This window comes from Doryrhamphus excisus, chromosome 8, assembly GCF_030265055.1.
Source record: "Doryrhamphus excisus isolate RoL2022-K1 chromosome 8, RoL_Dexc_1.0, whole genome shotgun sequence".
Lineage (NCBI taxonomy): Eukaryota > Metazoa > Chordata > Actinopteri > Syngnathiformes > Syngnathidae > Doryrhamphus > Doryrhamphus excisus.
This window is the reverse complement of record NC_080473.1, coordinates 5,211,981-5,228,941: the sequence shown is the minus strand read 5'-3', so window position 1 is coordinate 5,228,941 and position 16,961 is coordinate 5,211,981. Positions and strand designations below refer to the sequence as shown.

At 41.4% G+C, this 16,961-nt stretch overlaps 1 protein-coding gene and 1 long non-coding RNA gene across 14 annotated transcripts in view; both read right to left on the bottom strand.

Annotated features, from left to right (window-relative positions):
* Positions 1-16,961, bottom strand: part of kirrel3b (kirre like nephrin family adhesion molecule 3b) — a 193,778-nt gene that overhangs the window by 79,022 nt on the left and 97,795 nt on the right. The window contains exon 1 of one of the 13 annotated variants that reach the window (XM_058079999.1): positions 5,554-6,094. The exons of the other annotated variants lie outside the window; for them this stretch is intronic. The gene's annotated coding sequence lies outside the window, so the exon portion shown is untranslated. Of the gene's footprint in view, positions 1-5,553; positions 6,095-16,961 lie in introns of those variants that run through there. 13 annotated transcript variants of the gene reach the window in all.
* On the bottom strand, positions 12,307-14,217 carry LOC131134575 (uncharacterized). The gene is made up of 3 exons (XR_009131414.1): positions 14,068-14,217; positions 13,627-13,751; positions 12,307-13,531 (listed from the first exon to the last, which is right to left on the bottom strand). It is a non-coding gene; the product is annotated as an uncharacterized LOC131134575 (long non-coding RNA).

Genomic DNA, 16,961 nt, shown 5'->3' with positions numbered 1-16,961 from the left:
ATTAGAAATCCCACTTTCTTAATTAATGTACATTTTGGGCAACACAACCTTCAGATGTTTAAAGTGTCCCTTGGGGTAGCTGATAAAATGTTGTCCTATTTAGTAACTTTACATTTCTTCACCTGAGGATTTATTAATGAAAAAGTTAATTGGATATTATAAACCAAGTCTACTACCCTAAGGTTACATATGAAATGAATTAATTAGACCATTAGCCCTGCCATAGAGATGTGGACGTGAGTTATTGTGTTATTTTCTAGACTTGAAACCTCAATAACTGTTGTGTGCAACACAAACACATGTCGATGCTAACAGGCACCATCCTCCTAATAAGCTTCAAGCTTCTCCATGCATGCACTTTTTTAAAATAAAAAAAAAGATGAAAGCGGAAAACACTGCTAGCAAATTACTTTAATAAGATGAAAACAGAAGCAAACAGTATTTTTTTTTTATGTCTTACGCCTTTATCTTTTTGTATGTATACGCTTTATTTGGAATCATAGTAAATTGCTTTATCATAGCAGCAGACCGGGGACTGGCTTTGTTGTCTCATCTTAAAACCTTTCAAAAGGAAAGACAAAAAGTTTTCACTTTGATTCATGTACTCGGGCCATCGGAGCTGTTTGTCACGCCGAAGATGCAGCTATAGAAAATACACTGTGGCATACCTCTGCACTATTGCACCTTTTATTGTATTGTGACCATGTATGATGGCAAAGTGAGATGCATTATAACTAACTATTCACTGTGCCCTTCAAACCTCAACAACTTTGCTCATGAGCAAGTTGCCTTCCAGCCAGTCAGCATATAGTAAGCTTTAGAGGAGGAATTATGGACACTATCTTGTACTTGATCACTTTTGGCTTTTGTACTTTAGCTGATTTGGAGAAATCTTGCCACGGGCAGCACATTTGCCTTAGAATCACCCCCGGTTCTGAATAAGCATCACCTCTTCAGTTCTTTGTGTTTGAAAAGACAATTTGTTGAGGCACTCCACTAGAAGTTTCTCCAAGTCAATTTTATCCAAAGAGAAACTGAGGATACCCCAAACAATAAGGCTCGGCAGCAAAGTAGAGACGATGGAGTAATATATTACAACATCCGTAACAACGGGGTAAATGCATCTTTGTTTTCCTCATTTACTGCGGTTAATTTTTTTAATTTATTTACGCAAAGTAGGATTCCTCATTTTCATATTGAATATTTTCATAGTTATAGAAAATCTGTCTGAAACCTTTCAAATGCAGTTGTTGACAATATTAGAGACCTCTAGCCATGATATAACACCCCTATAGTCACCTTTACACTCAAATTCCCCAATATTGTTGACATAATAAAATAAAATAACACATAACCTCCCACATTAGTATGTATATTTTTTTTACTTCCTGTTCTGTACAGTAATTCCTGCAATGACTATTGTCTCCTCAATGTAACCTTACCGACACCTACGCTTCTTGTGAATGAATTTCATTTGTATTTCATTTCATTTACTTGAAAATGCTTACTTTAAGCCAAAAAATTTGCAAAAATATGTAGTTTTTTTGCTAATTGAGTGTCTTGAACCAGAAATGAGTCTATAACTGTGAATTGTGATATTCCAACCATGAAGTGGCAAGGTATTACTGTACTGTTGAGCAGATGAAAGCATTTTGGGGGTAATAAATAGACAATTGAGGGAGACAGTTTACCAATGTCTTTTTGGGTGTAAGAAGGCAAATTTCATGCAAAATTTAGCATGAGTTCTATTTGCGCCATCCCTCTGGGACAGTGTAAAATTTTCATTCAGACAGCAAGTTGTAGTCTTTTCCTAAATATAAGATATGTTCCTTCGAAAAAAGTCTGAAATAGTCCCCTATTCAGGGTTTAAACATCCCGTTTTACGTCAGTCATTTCCTGTCAAGCATGATGGATAACACCCACTTCACACCGTGTTTGCACAAGATATTTTCAAGACAAACAAACAAAGCCTGATTATGAATTCATTAACAGTCTCCCAGCTTCTTAATTGACACTAACTGCAGAGGAGGGGGTCAAGATCCATATTCATAGCACTTTATGAAGCATCCTAATGGGGTTTATTCAAGAGTTTGTTCACATAATAAACTGTGAATGGCACTCAGTGGAGCACAGGCCTTCCCTGTAAGACAAACAATGCTAAGATGGATCAGCACTGCATTCTACAACTTAATAAGTAGCCGCCACTTTCATATGCCGGAATACTGTCATACCCGATGTCGCAATGGAGGCCCAACACCTTCATCTTTCTTTTGATGGCTTCCACCTTAACCCATGCCCCATCAATATTTTGTGTAATTCAGCAGAATAACAAAGCAAACGATAATTTAGAGCAGACCTCTGCCAGGGTTGAACAATTCCAATTTGGTTCAGTAGAAAGTGCAATGACAACATACTGTAACTACCTTGGGAAGGTTACAAAGAACCAAGATCAGGCCTGCCAATTTGCAATTGGGTCCTGATTGCATTTGGTGTCACAGAGTGGATGTGTGTGCCCACAGACCGCCCACAGGGAGGGAGGGGGCGGATTAGCGACACTATCAGATAAATGTTTTCCTTAGCAATTTGGATTTGACAAATCATGCATTGTGCTTTGTCATATCCTTGATGGGAGCTTATCCGCCATCATCAGACATCAGCTACATTTCTCAAGATAGCTGCAGGTGTTGACAAGCATCCCCCACCTCCTCCCAAGCCCCTTCAAAATCAAAAAAAGGGGTCAAGGTCAGAGTAGCTAACTTCTTGTTGCGACTTTGTATTCCAAAGTAGCTGTGATGTAACTGCGGATTAAATCTTGGAAGATTAGAAAAAGATGCCACAAACAATCAGACAGCGGGAGGTCGACACAGTCATTATGTATCAGATTTAATACCAGGGTGTTGATAAGCATTATTATCAGTGGGGGGGGGGGGCATTTTGACAAAGTCTTTCCATAATTATGATTATTCGAACATTCACACAATGATTCACCAGTCACACAGACGGGAAAAAGGAAATGTCGAGCACCCATTTAAACAAAAGTTCACCATATTCCATCGATGGAGAATTCAGTGGGTAGTCTGGGAGTCTTTTTCTCTGCACTTTCATTTCTATACTTAGATGTACTGTAGACCAAGGCCAGTTGATATACCAATCTGGAACAGTGTAAATATGGACTCATAAGAGCATATGAGCTTCTTTGTCCGTTTCTTCAAAGTCAATTTTTTATGACCTTGATGAAATTAAGTTTGAAAAAAGGTTGTCTTGCATTCAGGATATGGTGGTAAATGAAACACTGTAATCAAATAAGTATAATATATATTTTTTAAATACAATCTACAAGTTGCTATTTTTAAGAATGTCTCAGTCCGATATTGATATGTGATATCGATTACATATCAGCCAAAAGATCCCCAAAATAGTAATAGATATTATAGTGAGATAAGGTCCAACACTTGCATTTGCTAGCGTGTTCGCAAAGTAGCAAGGGGCAGGAGTGTAGCAGTAAAAAAACATTGCAGCTGAGCGCAAAACTTGTCAAGTGATTATGGTTACAGCAATGGACTCTTCTCATCAATGGTGAAGATCAGGGAAAGAGCCCAGAATGAAAGTACAGCATACCCCTCTATGAAGTCAAAACTAAGCTTGTGCGCCAAGGCAGCGAAAGCCAAGTCAGCGTGAAAGTGAAAGCTAAGCTTGTGTGAGTTGCTACGTTTACAGCAATGGACTCTTATCATCGATGGCGAAGATCAGGGAAAGAGCCCAGAATGAAAGTACACAGCGTACCCCTCTAGAAAGTGAAAGCTAAGCTTGTGCGCCAAGGAAGCGGAAGCCAAGTCAGCATGAAAGTGAAAGCTAAGCTTGTGAGAGTCGCTATGTTTACAGCAATGGACTCTTATCATCAATGGCGAAGATCAGGGAAAGAGCCCAGAATGAAAGTACACAGTGTTCCCCTCTAGAAAGTGAAAGCTAAGCTTGTGCGCCAAGGAAGCAAAAGCCAAGTCTGCGTGAAAGTGAAAGCCAAGCTTGTGAGTCGCTACATTTACAGCAATGGACTCTTATCATCAATGGTGAAGATCAGGTAAAGAACCCAGAATGAAAGTACACAGCGTACCCCTCTAGAAAGTGAAAACTAAGGTTGTGCGCCAGGGAAGCAAAAGTCTGTGTGAAAGTGAGAGGCAATCTTGTGGTGAGTGTGAATGTGCTGAAAGCCCCTATGAGAAGTTATTAGAGTGACAATGCACTGCATATTATCCAACACTGGCACTTGTGTTACCATAAAGAAAAGCCAATTAACAATTTGAAACACAGAAAAAATAAAATAAAAAATGCAAATCGGCGTTGACCAACGGCAGTTGGTTAAGAAATGGGAAGCTACTCCCTCCAGTTAAAGTTTATATTATATATTTTTTTTATATTTATATTTAGTCGGCAGATGAAAGTATACCCAATGGAAGGATCTTATCCAGAGGTGAATATTGCTTGGGTTCGTCCTGGTGGTGAGATTTTTCTAAAACGAGACACACACCACTCATGTGATTTTTCAGTCAATTCTAACAGTCCAAAGTGGATGCAATTAAACATTTACATAAAGCAAAGCCTGGCCAAACGGTCGCTCAGTTCTTCCAAACTGGCCCCAGTCTGTACACAGGCCCATACTCACAAGGCAGGCCAGTACTTTGCATCGTCTGTTGTTGTCGTTTCACTTCAGATAATTTGTTTACCATCGCATTGGCTGGCACATTTTCACATACTCTGAGGTTATTTTCTCCTCAGGGCTAACTGCGCCCAAATTCATCGCTTGGTCAATCAATCAGGCCTGGAAATTATAGTTATGGTCTCACACACACACATCCAAGCCACTTCAGAGAGCAAAATCAGGATGCTGTCTGTGCGCCATGTGGCCACACAACACTACAGCTTAGCCCAAGATAATTATTGCAAACTATTATCCCTCTGGCCCTTTTGGAGGTAGGGCTTTAGAATGAATGACGTTGGATACTTGTGACTATCATTTACATGATGGCGCCAACTTGTATTTAAAATAGAAGTCCCATAGAAATAAACAGCAGGGCAAGAGGATTAATCTCTTAAAAAAAAACAACAACAACATCATTATCTTTCCCAGCAGGAGGACTCAGCAGGTCCATTTGTTTAAACCGCAAGATATACACCTCACAGGGAACTAATAAGCATACTTCCCTATAAGACAGATTATTATTTAATATGTCGCCGTTCCCTTCGCCAACCTTTTCTTCTTCTCCACTGTAGCGGAAAAGGCTATTCTTGTCCTGTCTTGTCTCCAGACAGTGATCAGTCATAAATCCCGCATGCATCCCCTCGCTCGCTCTCCACAAATAGTTCTGATTGTGCAGCCCAGCTTTCCACAGTATAATCAGCACAAGATGAGTCGGTGATGAAATTTGGAAATCTGAACAAACTAGCAAAAATACTGAAGGTATTAGGACTGCAACAGTTATTTGGATCATTCAAATACCTTTGTTACAAAAAAATAGTAGAGTAGTAGATTTAGTTTTGCTTCGAGAAATGACTTACGTCACCAACACGTTTGAAGACGCAGGAAGATTCAAGAGGCTAGAAAACGTGGCAAGACAACAAAAGAGAAGGAAAAGTAATACACCGTGACGTGTATCCATTGTAACACCGGGCTTCACCATCACCACTGTGTGGCAACAATGAAATCCCGGTGGTTGCTGGTGGCTGATGGATTAAACAACGATGCGGTATGATGCACACACCTTTCACAATAAGCTGTTATGTTTTGTGGAAAAGTTACTTGTTTGATTCGCCGTTCGTGCCATGAACGCCATTGCGGAATTGTATTTTTCTCATTTTACGATTTTGGTAATTTGTTATTGCGTGACTGAGTGAATAGTGGTGTCATTGGTTTAAGTTTTTGGTGTGTTACCTTCATTTTGGCCGTTATTTTTTTTCATAATTGTCTCTGTTGGTTGTATCTTTAATGTTAATGCTAATCCTTGAACTGAACTAATGAATGAGCTTTTACCAAAGAGACTCAGGGAACTCTCTTGTGAATGTATTATTTCTCTTTAACCAAGCAAAATATGTTGTTGTTTTTTTTCAGATTACTCGATTAATCAAAAGAAAAATTGGTAGAATACTCAATTACCAAAATATTCCATGAAGAAAGTATTATGTTTGAACTACTTTGAATATACTGTATATATGATTATCGACGAGGCTGCACGGCGGTCGAGTGGTTACATTCCGAAAACATGCTAGGTTAATTGGCGACTCCAAATTGTCCATAGGTATGAATGTGAGTGTGAATGGTTGTTTGTCTATATGTGCCCTGTGATTGGCCAGCCACCAGTCCAGGGTGTACCCCGCCTCTCGCTCGAAGACAGCTGAGATAGACGCGCGACCCTCGCGAGGAAAAGCGGTAGAAAATGAATGAATGAATGAATATCGACACGGGGTTCACACGTGTCATGTTTGGTTCAGCTCTGCTACAGTTGGTTATGAATGTGATCATCTGAACCCTGATCACCAAACTAAACCGCTAAAAAAGCAGACCGAGACTGCTTCAGACATGGAGTTTGGTCCACTTGCAAGTGAACTGGTGCGTTTGGTTCACTTGAGCTTAAATGCGAAAGCAACACCATATTAAAATGACTGCAAAAAATCATGCAGGAAATACAAATACAGTGGAACCTTGGTCTGACAAACAAAGACCGACTCAAACTGAAACTTAAACTGATTAGAATTTTCCCCCGAAGCTGGAAGACAATTACTTTTGATTCCGGTTTCCATAAGCAAGGTTTCACTGTATGCTGTATGTAAGAGAAAATGCCTTGAAAGTGATGTCCCTCTGCTCTCTCCCTCTGTGTGTGACAACAGGCGATGCTGTTGATGGTAGCACTCCCTGTTGCTTTGTCTCGCTGTCCTATTTCTACCTGCCCACACTAGAGCCCTGCTATTCCTGCACACGATACTTATCTGGCCCATCCAGCACTACACAGACGATAAAGGGCCCTCTCCCTTCCTACTCGGCCCAAATGTCCCCCATCCAAACTCCAATCCCAATAAATGTTAATGCGACTGATGCTATTCTCTATCACTGTTTTTTTTTCTCTTTCCTCTTTGTCAGTCCCCTGTTAAACCATGTACAAATAAAACTGCAATACAGCTGGAACAGGATGAGTACACAAGGCTCACCTGGCAAAATAAACGTACAGTCCACCTATACTGTACGACTAAGCTGCTGAAGAGTACCTTGGCCAACCATTAGAATGGGAAATTCCATGTGGCGCCGGGCAAAGAACAGAAATTGCCTTTGCTGGGAACACACCAAAAAATGTCAACCAGCCGCGGAGTGTAGACACAGACAGGACTGACAAGGCTTCGAATATTTGCCAACTGCTGTAGGTGCTATGTGTTATTTAATAAAAATGTTTCCTTTGTATTCCATTCATTTTCATCAGAGGCTGGACTTGGAGAAACTTCCATGCATTATTTTGCCAAGATTTGAGCACCAACTGTGATATGGAACGAGGCCCGATCTTTCATTGAAACTAGGTTTTTGTTACGCTCATTAATATCAAAATGTGAGCCCCTCATTGTATTTGGCAACAACAATGGCAAGCAATTATGAATATTTCATGAAGCTCTATCACTCCCATTAGAGGAGACGAGTGTTGCAGTAAGTTTATCTTTCTCATCGCAGTGTTCAAACCCATCCCTCCTGCTCGTCCCTTTTGTAAAACACACATTGTATGTATGCGGAGTGATAACAAAACAAGCCTATCTGGGATGTGACGCCTGTCATTAGGAGCAAAATGTGTCTGTGGCGATGCAAATTCATAAAGCAGGGAAGACAAACACGGGCGCTGCTGCTACTGCAAGATGTCGTCTATATTCCATCTCTCACACTGTGCATTAGCAGACCATGACAGTCAAGACGAATCGCCTCAAATGATGGCTTCGATAAATTACAAATGGCAACAGCAGGAGGACCTCCAAGGCATGCACTTTATCATTAGCAACGCGCCCAGAGGAAGTGAGATTTCATGGACATCAGAGACTAGAATATCACGAGCAAGAAATTGATTACTACATCTCTTCAAGCTGCATTTTTTCCCCCTAAAACAGCGCCCTGGATTTGGGTTCAAAGGTCATGGAGGCATCTGTTGGAATTAGAGCATGAAACAAATTGTATCTACCTACCAAATGTGCACACATACAGAATAATGTGTGCTTGGTTTAATTAAAAGGAACTCTGGTGCTTCAGCTATATGTGTATGTGTGTATTGTTTAATTATATATATATTGATATATACATTTTTTCCAACTGACTTATATCACCCGCCAAACCAACCAAAAAAAGCTGAAAAAAAACACTGTCTGCGACTGATGCACGATTGTGCCCGTTGTCTTGTGTACCTTGTGTAATTTATGAAACAAGTTTAAGATTACAAGATGCATAATGCAACATATTGAGAAGGGTGTAATATTTTAGCCATATTTTCGTAATATTTTAGCATGTAAAATGCTTGATGCCGCCCTTGTTGTGGCCAGTAAATACAGGTCTGCACAGCACTGTACAGTGCTGCACAGCATGTTGAGGAACAAGTTGTTCAAGTAACTTTGGATCCTAATAAAGCGGGGGCATTGTGACAAACGTCGAGCTGTTGTAAAATTCCCAATTGCACCTTGTACATGAATGAGGCACCGCTGAGGTCCTCTGCTCAAATACGGATTATGACAAAATGTATTTGTTTCATACTCGAATCTGGCCATTGTCCATTGGATACTTGTTAATAACGAGCTCATCCCTAGTTACCATACATTTAATGTTTCCTGCACAATCTTTGTCCCCATGACAAAAATACCGCTTTAAGCGCAAAGCAAACCGCACCAAAATGATCACCAATTATCTTTTTTTTTTCATTTTTAGCCTGGACCCAAGTGTGAACATCGCCTAATGTTGTATAAAACAATATTGTCTTACCACTGATAGCAATTACTGTCTTACTGCAAGTCGTGTGGGTTGGTCTCCACGGTAACTACTGTTCAAAGGGAGCTGCTCATACATTCTAGTTAGCATAAATTGCAAGTCGCATCACCCGACTCCCTTGGTAGGTATTGATTTAAAAAAAAAAGAGAAATGAAGAGACTCATTTTTCAAAATGGGACTACTTGTTTTTAGCAGTACTCTTTTTGCATAATGGGGAAGACATAAAAGGGATGCAAATGAGGGCAAGAGAAGGGGTTTGAGAGATTGGTTGTGATTGAATTGAAAAAAAAAAGGTTCCTTCTGTTTCTTCCACTCCATCCTTGGATCCTTTCTTTGTCAACTTTCACCACATCATTGCCTCCAACCTCTCTGCCACTGGAGTATTTGTGTCGGAGTTTGTTTGCGGCACTCAAGGCCAAGAGTACTATTGTCTCCTTGCAAACACTGAACACACCTGATGATTAGCAATTGGTGCGTGTTTGGGCAAGAGGAGGAAGACCTTGGAGGGCCTACACTGTATCATGCTCATTAAAGGAGACCTATTATGATTTTTCCAATTTTCTGACCTATACAAGCTACAATGTTGTATTCTCCTGTTAAACGATGCCAAAGCATCAGAGTGTGAGGTTTGCACATTTTGAAGTGAGCCCTGAAATAAGTTTTGGATGGCTTTGGACGCTTGATTTTACAGACTTCCACTGACATCAATGTGATCCAGACTTCTTTATATGGGCTGCAGATTGGTAAACGTGGATCTACGGACCCGGAAGTCCTCGGGAGCACTTGGGTGTGTGACCAATCACAGTAAATTAAGCAGACAGTTCGGAATCGGAAGCAGGAAACACTGCAAAATGTGGAAAATCTAGATATCTCTCTGTGTGGTTTTATTGTGTAGCTTCTCTATAGGAGTCAAAGTGTCAAAAATGAGCATAATAGGTCCCCTTTAAGGAATGACGAACATCTCAAATGCAGTGGGACAGTTCAGTTGATAGATACAGCGTTGAGAGGCTTTTAGTCTAATATGACATATAGCGCACCGCCATGTATTGTAGACGAGTGTATCTTTGTTACCGATACAAAAAGCTTCCCTGAGTTGGCAGTATGGTCGAGAAGATCACATTGATACATTCTATGTGTCCAAAACAAAATATAGATCAGATTTCATGGAAAAAAAGCATGTACTGGTAAGTTGTCAGTCAAGTCAGTGAGGAGGCGGAACATATACGGCCCACAGTGGCATTGATTAAACCCTCTAAATCGCAAATAAAAAAAAAATCATGTGGACCCATGGTCACAAGTAAACATAAAGACCCAAAATAACCCACGTTATCGGTGATAATACCCACATTGCATAATAGAAATATTAAATAAACATACAAAGTCTATTTATTTGAAATATTTTGATATATTCATATTTGCTGTTGCAATATTTCTATTGTATCCATAATTCTGTTGCCCGTAAACGTTGACGCAGGGGTCTCACATTTTCTTTCTCATGGGCAGCGATGCAGCTTCGGGGGTGTTAGGTCAGAAGATAGGTACCATGGAGGGAGTGAAAGAATTTATGAGAGGCATTAGAGTCAGATGATTGAAAGAAGAATGAGAGCCCTGCTACCAAGCAGCCTTTCTCAAGGGATGCGGCAGCTAATACTCTCAGTTCTACAGTCGGGGCTGGAATTCTAATTATCCACTTGGAGTGATTAATGGTCTTCTAATTATCTACTATGAAATACATCAACAAAGCTTCTCTCAGAGTCAAATGTGTTGCTAATGATGATGCCTAAAATCGGGGGAACAAGCAAACGTCAGTGAGAGGCAGCACACAGGTAAATAAGAAGCATCTGAAACCATAATAGTGCTGCTAAATGTGTACCACACAAATGTTGAAGAAAAAGAAATCTTTTCATGGCGTCAGAATAAATAACAAATTGAAATGTTCCTCAGAGAAGGAATGCATCGCCATTAACATCAAGGCTTTATGTGAGTCATTGTAAAAAGCCCATCTGACATCTTCCCTACAGTGGAGACATCCATTTACCTCTCATCCTCCACAACTATTTGCTTCCTTCGGAGATGGCCTCATCTCATTGCTCACTGTGGGCTGCTGTGACATCGAAAGAGACCCCTAATCAAAACATTTGTCTTTCTTCCAGCTTGTGCGCGCAGACCGGTGAATGAGAGCTGACACCAGAGGGAGACGTATTTGTCCCAATCAGGGCCTCATCTCCGCGTCCCCGCCGGGTGAGTGTTTCATCTCGACAGGCCACTGATGAATCCACCACTTAGCCTTGATTTGGAGGAACGGCTCACCACCGCCAAAGTGCCAGGTTAAATCACAAGTGACAGCGGCCCGGCGGTGGCCATTACACAAAGTGCCTTTACCATTAATGCATAGAAATGGAGCAAATATCATGTGTGTCTTTTCAAGTGAGTAATTTTCAGATCGTAGTGCAATTATAATGTTTTTTGTGTCCATATTAGTGTTGTATACCTTTGCCAGCGGAGCATAAACATATATAAGGACCTGCTGTAAAATTCAAAAAAGCAATGCAAACACCTTCAGCCACTATGACGTATGAGTTCCATTCCAAACCTCACTGGCTTAGAAGAAGTAATGGAATTGAAATTTAAAAAACAATGATGTGCCTCTCAGTGGAGAAAAATGGCTTTGTGTTACACCACTAGTCGGCCGATGTATTCATCCACCAACACATGCACACGTAACTATTTTTGTTGTGTACATTATTAATAATTTGTGGCACTGGGTAGATAACCACAAAGCGGTGAAACCTAGAATGCCGTAAACCACTTGTATTGCTGCCTCTATTCGAATGGCTGACAAGTTGCCGGGTGTCTGGCCTATTAAAGCAAATAATCCACAGGGTCTTTAATTAGCACACGTTGGGAACATCAACATTCACAATATGGCAGTTGTCTGCATTTGAAGGACATGAAACATCAACATCCAGCAACTTTGCATGCCTCTACATACATTCATTCATTCATTCACGGGGGTGCTGGAGCCTATCCCAGCTGTGATTCGGGCGAGAGGCGGGGTACACCCTGGACTGGTGGCCAGCCAATCACAGGGCACATATAGACAAACAACCATTCACACTCACATTCATACCTATGGACAATTTGGAGTCACCAATTAACCTAGCATGTTTTTGGAATGTGGGAGGAAACCGGAGTACCCGGAGAAAACCCACGCATGCACGGGGAGAACATGCAAACTCCACACAGAGATGGCCGAGGGTGGAATTGAACCCTGTTCTCCTAGCTGTGAGGTTTGCGCGCTAACCACTAGACCACCGTGCCGCCCGCCTCTACATACATGATACATAAATGTTTCCGTGGCATAGCTGTTTGTGTGAAACTAAAGCGGGTTCTCCTCGGCATACTGTCAGTGAACTCATCAGCGGTATTCCAGCTAGATGAGCAGTTTGCTCCTTGTTACAACATTGGTTATGTTACTGCCGTGTTGTGTAATATTTATCAAAACGTTTAATCAGCATGTCTGCCAGTTTCGCCAATTTGCTTATTTTCTGCAGCAGTCCCTGAGCTGCTATAATACAAATGCAATTTAACATGAAAATGGTTTCAAGTATTTCCAGGAGGCCTTGAACTCATTAATTCCTTTTCTTAGTACTCAACATCTACAGTTTAACAACAATTGTCTGATTCACTGGTCACTTCAAGTCGAGGGAAATGGAAGCAGCACACTAAAAAGGCGGAAAGTAAAAGTTCAAGCCAATTAATGGACATGCTAAACACAAAGAAATGTCAGGTCATTTAAATTCTTAATACTTTACTGCTGTTCTTATAAGGTCATGCATTGTTGCTCGGCAATAAGACGCAGAAGATATTGTTTGACCAAATTCCTAGAACCATATAGCTGTGCATGAATAGTACCCGTCTCAGCACGATCTTTTCCCTCGTCTGAGTGTTTATGAGGGCATATTACTACAGTCTTTACCACCCTAAAGACGACAAAGCTCAATGAAGGCTGACTGAGGCGTTTTCAAAGGGGAGATCACTGACGTTCACATTTCATCTCCTGTGTCAGCCTTTCCTTGGGTAGTAGATATTGTACGACTGAACTAATGCCTGTCTGGCTTGCAGGCACAGAAATGCCAACATTTGGTGTTGGCAGTGTGTTTGTTCATTTGTTTTTTTAAAACCTTGTCATTTTTTACAATGTCCAGACAAAAGCTACAGTATAATAGTATAATATACACACAAAAACACCACAATGCCAGAGATTTGTAATTTGTCATTCGGGATGTGGGTAAACAAGAACAATTTTCATGAGTCTTCAACCGAATCCGGAATAGGTGATTGTGACGACTATAAATGTATTCAGGCATTCATGCAGGCCATATCTGCTGCATTAGTGTGCAGTGATGAGGAAGGGTCCTCTTGGCTACAGTAGCTGTCAGCCGACGATCCATTATCAAGGTGAGGAGGATAGAACCGACATGAGACAAGGTACGGGTCTCGACTTTGTTACGACACACCTCCACTAAAAGGATGCTGTCAAGACAAGAATAAAGAGATCCATTTCAGTCCGTCAGATGCTATCATCTTACAAGCCTGCAGAAAGCCATTTCTTTTCAAGTGTACTCTACCTTTAAGTGCATATTAGTCAGTCAGCAGCGATTCTGACCTCTTCATTTTGTTTGTATCCTTCACAAAGCCTTTCTTTGGGATTAGTCCTTGGGCTGCGTTCACACTTGTGGTTTGGTACTCTGGTCTGAACCGAAAATGTTAAACAAAAAAGGGACACTTGGTGGACGTTTACACTCGTATTTCTGGCAAGGGACCAAAGGCTGTGGGCCTTTGCGACATATTGCATGATGTAACTAAATATTCCAAAGCGTAATATGCAGAGTATTATTATTTATTTAAGTCAGACCAAGCAAATGTATCGTTAATGTATTGTAAATATCAAAAAATTGGCTAAATAAGACCACACAGAGCCCTAATGTAGATAAACAGTATAGAAAATGAATGAATGATCTGAAATCAGTTTGTTTCATCCAAACCAAACTTGACAAGTGTGAACACACCCTTATCCTTCCAAATGTCGAGAACATCAGATAGGGTTGAGTTCCTGAGCGACGACTCCATACATCACCAACGAACGTCGGCGTTGAAAGCACAGCAGCATACCCTCACCTCCTCTCCCAGACTTCCACTTTTACAGCAGTAGATCATCGTGCACCCAGACAGCCAACCCCACCACCCCCCCTCCCAGACCCCCCACCTCCCCACCTGCCTCGGACGTGCTTTTGCACTCGCTATCACCTCGTACACACCACCCCTTTCATGGAAATCTCTCAATCAAAGGCTCATTTGCATTTCAAAGTAGCACTTTACAGCCAAGCCGTGGACATAAAATCACATCTGCCTTCAAATAAATAAATGTGTGTGTGTGTGTGAGGGGGGGGGGGGTTGAAAATGGTGTAAAAATGGTGAAAAAGCAAGAGCTGGCAGAAGAATAAGCTTGACATATTTTATGCCATTTACAGTACATTAGCAAATGCCGTAAAAGTGCACAGAGTAGAGACACAGTAGTCATAGGATTTAGGGCGACTTAGAGCAGTAATATAAATGGGAGGGTAATGACAGAAAAAAGGTTTGCCAGCGATGTTGCGGGCAAAAGGCCTGGAAACTAATTGAAAAAGTGTCCGCTTTAACACTTTGCAATTCCCTTTCGTTTTCTAAACAGTCGTTCATCAAATGACTTTGGGTAATTGGAAATCAACGTATCTTCCCTCTGAGGGACAGTACTATAGAAATGGAAGTTAGTAGTCAGTGTACAGCTTGTACAGCAGCAGATCTACTATGCACTCAGAATAAGTCAACACATGGCAATTATTGTCTGAATAGATGGCATCACAATTTTTTGTCTTGCATGTGGTCGAGTACAGTAGTGCTAGTGTCATGGTCTGGTAAACATGAATTCCAACACGTACTGTGGCATTCCGAAGCAGAGCATGAACCCATCCCTTGGGAAACTGGTCACGGTCAATCCCAGTACATGTTTCTTAGCCGGTGAGTAAAGATATCATAATCATCATCATTGCAGGGAGAATTTTTGGCCCCAAACTGATGTAAAAATGGATGATCTGAGGCCTTCATTAGCTGCAGTTGGGAATTAAAGAAGTCCAAAATGTTCATATTTTTTCATACCATATCTTTTCCCCATGCCGACATCTAACTGTACAGATTGAGGCCACCCACTGTGTGCCATGTGATAAAGAAGTCTCACACATCCACATTTACCTCGCCGGTGTCAATCACTGTCACCGCTGAGTTGAACTGGGAGGATCTTTTAAATTGGCGGCGGGGGAATCCGAGAATGAACAGAGAAGTCGTCAGTGGATCACAGGAGAGGCTTGATGCTGAGGCTCAGGTACCTCTCATCTCAGGTTAGCATCGCCCATGCAGCGCTCCTCCTCCTCCTCCTCTCCCTTGCGGAGCTCCTCACCACATCCAACTCAGCGGACTACTTGCTAGACTGTGAAGCCTTTAAAAAAAAGGCCCCTTTCAAGACCACTCATCTCCCTTTTTTAAACACCCCTTGAACGCTTTTTCTGCTGACAGCCTTGCCTGAGGCCATGATTCAGATCCCGTTGGTGCTAGAGCTTTGAACCCCCACAATGTTCCCAATGCTACCTTCGACCCCCTTACCAGAAAACTGTATCTACCTTGTGCTGTCTCATTGTTTTTAATTTCCTATCAACGTGTCCGTCATGCGAATTGCCTGTGCGGGTAAAAACATTTAAACCTCTGGATATTTTGTTCAAATTGCAAAACATTTAAAAACATTTCAAGATTCACACTTTCATGAGTTTGCACAGGAAGCTCAGTGGTTGAGGTCAGTTATTTTGTAGAGTTTGATATTTGCACCCAGACGGTAGGGAGTGAACAAATAGAGTATGCCAATTTTAGCAAACATTTTTCGACTACAGGGGCAGGAGACAATACAGTAGATATGTAACTTGGATATAGCTTAGACTAGTCAGTGTACAACTTGTATAGCCGTATCGATTAACTGGAAATGACTCAACATACAGCTATTATTGATGACGTAGCTGGCAACAGTGTGAGTGTGGTGGCACCGTCATGGTCCGGCTGCATGAGTGCTGTCGGTTCATTGGAGGAAAAACATACTGTAAATTGTGGCAGTGTGGCCTAACCGATCCTCTCTCTTGGTAAATGCAGTGGGGCCCGGGTCTAGAACTACGCTTCTCATACACACAATGCGGGGTGGCCGTTTGTCTCGACCAGCTGGGTTGCAATAGAGAGACAGAGTTGAGGGACTGAAGGGGAAAACAAGGTAACAACGAGCACAGGAAGAACTGTATCACCAACAGTAATAGTGCCATGATGGCAGCGACAATGACGGTAATTATAGGTTATCACATGGTTTGTCTGGTGTCAGGCCAGGTATCAAGCCAGGTATCAGGCCAGGTATGAGCCCGGCACGCGGGGGCATGATACTGGGCCTGATACCAGACAAACCCATGTGATGATCTTATTATCACATACTATTTAATCATGAGCTTATTATCACATACTATTTAATCAAAAGACTATTTTGTTTCCAGAAAATTTTCAGTTTATTACATGTATTATATCTAAACAGTGTAAACACAATAATTGCAAAAATATTTCAACAATAATATTTTATCAACAGTCTTATCTTATCAATGTCTGGCAATTAAAGTTCCATTATTCAAGTTTGGGCAGCAAAACAAACGCTCGTGCGCTGTTCTCTGATTGGTTGTTTCACGGGCACGATACCAGAGCAGCGCGCTCTGAGTGGACAGCTACGGGGGCTGATACTGACATGGTTAAACTCTATATTTTATCAGTATCACTGCACTGGGCTTTGACACAGAATCATTTCGGCCTTTTCCCGTATCATTCATGGGCGGTTTCTAGGGTACAGGGC